Genomic DNA, 4,582 nt, shown 5'->3' with positions numbered 1-4,582 from the left:
GCAAAAAAGACAGTGAGGTAGAATTCTTAGCTTACCATTTGGGGCTTTGATTTTCCTTACTATATTATAACTTCTTTTTTCTACTTCTCAGTTGAGGTCTTTGAAACAAACCATTTAGAACTACTACCTATAAAATTCAATAGATCACTAGGTCTTAGGAAAAAAAAACCAGTATGAAAAACAATAGGCATGCATGCAGGATTCTGACCATCAACTATAACCAACAAACTAGGTTGTTGATACTTATTCAATGACAAACCTTGTTAATTAGTTTTGAGGCTTAATGGAATGGTATGTTACATTTGAAAACATAAGACTGTGTTCTGCAGCACTTGTGATTGTTGACCACTTGTGAAAAGATCAGTAGCCCCTGGAGGAGGCCATGAGCCCATGAACCTCTTGTCCTCACCCTGTGGGAGCTATTGGCCTAAGGGGGAGCTGGAGTCCATCTGAAGGGATGGGCCAACTAGAAAACTCTGTAGAGTGGGGAACTCATCAATCCTATTGGGTCCCTGCTGGGAAGAGGAGAAATCAAGAAGAGGGAGAAGGCTTGGTGTTGGGGAAACCTCATAAAGAACTTAGAGCAGATACAAGGTAAGAATTGTGGGGAAAATGGAAACCAGAGACAGAGGAAGGACCAGCATAGAGCAAACTGAAAAGGACAAAGCACAAAGGTAGCTGGGCTGTGCCTGCTGCTTGTTATCTGGACTCTCCCTGTGGCTCATTTCTGGGGGGAGATTCTGTTCTGCCCCAGGCGAGGTTTCTTTCTCCTTGGCAAGCAGCAACACAGCTTTATCAGGGCATTTGCTATATTCCTGGTCCACCCCTTAAAACCTCTGTGCCGGACCCTGCTGGGGATGGGCTTATCCTCTAATGGGGCTGTGTGGGAGAGTGGGTTGTCTTCTTTGATTTCCTTATTGCTACTCTTCTCACTGAAGATGCTTGTTGTTTGAATGCATGGGACACTCATGGCACATTTGTGATAGTGGTCCTGTGTAGGTGTCATCGGTAGAGGCCTGAGACGACCAGCCACAGTGGATCTTTTGCCTCCTTTTGGATGAGCATTCTGGCCATAGTGAGATACGTGACCGTGGGAGGATGACACCCTCAAGGTGCCAAGGACTGGCAGGCTTCCACTCCTCTTTGGTTCTAATCTAAAAGCAGCAGCAGGATCAAGGCTAGGAAATGGGGCTGCAACGGGACTCACTTGCTGTGCCTGGGCTGTGCAGCCATCCCCCTGGAGAGCCTGCTTTTGTAGAAAGAAATAAGTTGCCATTTCCTCATTATATTTTCTTTGTTTTAAATAGTGTTTTACTACAGAGGCTTGGAATCCAATGCTTTTCATGGCATCCAAAATGGCTGGGTCTGGTGTGAGGGGAAGCATTTCTTCATAGGGACCTATCAATCCGTCCAGTGTTCTTTGAACCAAGGGTGTTTCATCGCCTTTCTTGCTGTTGGTCTAAAGTTGGGATTTACCCTCAGTAATTTACTAAGGAGGTCCTCCAGTTCTTTTGAAACCCCACAGGGAGCAGGATATACCCCTGCCACTACTTGTCTTTGCAGTTCTTGGATGATCACTGAATCAAATGGGAGCTTTCCCACTACCATACAGTACAAGACCACTCCTATAATCCACATATCATTCTTCGGCCCGTCATACCGATGGCCAAGGAGGAGTTCAGGGGAACCAAAGGAGTACGTGCCGCAGTGGTGGTTTAGCATTTTTCCAGGTTGAAATTGGGTGCTAAGCCCAAAGTCGATGACTTTGACCTTTTTGTTTTTATCAATCATTATATTGTCCAGTTTGAGGTCTCGGTGAACAATCCCCTTTCCATGGCAGTAGCTCACTGCTGACAATATCTGTTCAAATATTTGCCGGGCCTCATCCTCCTCTATGTGCCCTGACTCTCTGATGTACTGGTAGAGTTCTTGGCCTTCCACCAGCTCCATTATGAGGTATATTCTCGTTTCCTTTTCAATAACTTGTATGAGAGACACTATGTTGGGGTGGTTGATCTTTCTCATTATGTTTGCTTCCATCATGGCTGGCTGGAACCACTGCTTGTCCTTTTGCAGAAATTTGACAGCCACCGGGGTTCCTGTGAGCCGGTGGTGGGCCAGGAGGACTTTGGCGTTGCCCCCTTGCCCAATTGTCCCCAATACTTGGTATTGGGAATGGAAGTTGCCCTCCTCAGAGATACTGGGCTCGGGTGTAGGGGTTGGTAACTCCTCCTCAGTCTCTGTAGGCATTTTATCAGTACTAATGCTACCTAAAAATAACAAAAATGGAATCAAATAATGAAAAAGATGGAGCAATATAGGAGCTAAAATTACACATGTGGAACCTAAAAGAAACAAACAAAAGAAAAAGAAAAAAAATAAAAACAAAGAAAAGACTAGACTAGAAAAATAGAGTAAAATTATGAAAAGGGGGAAAATATGAAGAATCATAAGTAAAAGCCACCCAAATGACCATCCCCAAAAGAGAAAGCCAAGAGCACACACATACTAAATGCAATGATGAAAATAAAAATCGTCATACTACAATAGGATTGGGCGGCCAAAGATGGTCAATACTATGAATAGATGTTCATTGAAGAAAAAAAAAACAGATGAAAGAAACGAGAGGAGGAAGAATTAGTATAAGACAAAACAAACAAATATAAAAAGCCAACACTTAAGGGAAAATCCATTGAATTTCAGGACCTAGTGATCCACAAAAATCCACAACTCTCCAGAGCAAAATACTGAAAATTAAAATTAACCAACCACAAGGAATAAGGCAGTTAAATATCAGTGAATAGTAAACCTTAAACAAAGGCCGAAGAGTCAAAGTGTCACAAAGGGCAAATTTGTATCAAGTCTAAGCCAATGATTGCTTGTGCTCAATAAATAGAGAAACAGAAATAATGTAAAAGGATGAAACCGCAGGACATTGAAAATGGAGATAGAGTTAATCATCCGACTGCAGAACCGTAAATAATCAAAGCAGTAATATAGCATGTGAGAACATAAAAACCACCAAAAAATGAAACCAGCAATCCATAATAAATAAATAAATAAATAAATAAATAAATAAATAAATAAATAAATAAAACAAAAAACAAAACCCCAATAAGGAAATAGCCAGTGGCGTGGCAATATGTGACCTAATTCTTTCTCTTGAAGTCATCCAAAAATCAATCAATCAAGAAATAGGCAGCCAGCCATCTACATAGGCCTTTAAACTGATATTATGGGGTTGGCATACCAAATGCCTGGGAGCGACTGGTCAGCCAGCCCAGATACTTGGGCAGCTGCAGGCCAGTGAGAGAGCCTGTCTTGAAAATAAGGTTGAGAACCTACCTCAGGAACAGCAGCCGGGGTGACTTCTGGCCTCTATACTCTCTTGCACTGAGGTGCAGGTAATATAGATACAAGGGGCAAAAGGGGATGGGCACGTGCACACACAGTCACACACACACACACACACACACACACAAAGGCACTCACACAGGCACAGGCACACACACAGGCACACACACAGAAATACACAGAAGTGAACTTATACTCATACAAACTCTTACAAACACCCAGATTCACACAAAACAGGCATACTTACACACAAGCAAAGCTGGAAAAACACACGTCAGACACATACACACATACACACAGGGATACACGTACGCACAAGAAGACATACACACATACAAACACATACACACATACAAACCTGTAAACTCACACACTCCTACATATACTGACAAACACACAGGCAAAAATGTACACGCACTCACACACAGGCCAATCTGTCAACACACACTCTCTTACACACACTGATACATACACATATACACAGTACAGTAAAATTCGATACAACCACACACAGCTCACTAGATACAACCAAGTCGCAGAGGGCTCCACTCCACACCTCCTCTCAAAGCACTCAAAGAATTCCAGGCCTGGCAACAGCTTAATATGTGTTTGCTGGGCCGCCTCACAATCGCTCCTCATGAGGTCACAATAGGACCTGTCAACATGGTTGGGAAGGACTCTGAGACCGTGGCTTCTATGGGCTATGGAAAGACTTTAGGCTGTTAGAAATAAAACCCTGTAAGATGTTTAGCTGTCCCTAGTTCTCTGTTTTGAATGTTTACTCTGCATCCTGCTTTAAAGTCCTCATGTCTACACTCAGGGTGTTACGTTATCTTTGAATTCTGAAGGATTAGCCTCAAACTGATGGTATAGTTTTCTTTTTTTAAAGACAAAGCTGTTTCTAAACTGACCCATCAAGAGGACACTGTTCTCATAAGTCCTCAGAAAGGCTCTAGGTTATCATCAAACACCTGAGACAAAGCTGCAGGACTAGGCAGAGACTTGAGTTTGAATCCCCCAAACGCCTAATGGATGCATCAGCAAAGCTCATAAGCTTTCTCTGTGGAGAAGTTAACATGGACCAACAGATTAGAGGGCCAGAGCCCCAACCCATGCTGGGTGGACACTCTCCTCTGACATCCAACACAGAGATCTTTGTACAGAGATCAGGAGAAGGCTTCTCTGAATAGCTGTGCAGAGCACCTCAGGCTCAGGGACTCAGGACTGA

At 43.1% G+C, this 4,582-nt stretch overlaps 1 pseudogene; it reads right to left on the bottom strand.

Moving 5' to 3' along the window:
• Positions 1 to 530: 530 nt before the first annotated feature.
• On the bottom strand, positions 531 to 3,938 carry LOC134485027 (sperm motility kinase Y-like; annotated as a pseudogene).
• Positions 3,939 to 4,582: the final 644 nt, after the last annotated feature.

Source organism: Rattus norvegicus, chromosome 1, assembly GCF_036323735.1.
Source record: "Rattus norvegicus strain BN/NHsdMcwi chromosome 1, GRCr8, whole genome shotgun sequence".
NCBI classification, from domain to species: domain Eukaryota; kingdom Metazoa; phylum Chordata; class Mammalia; order Rodentia; family Muridae; genus Rattus; species Rattus norvegicus.
Note: the sequence above shows the minus strand (reverse complement) of the source record. Positions and strands in the feature narration are given on the sequence as shown.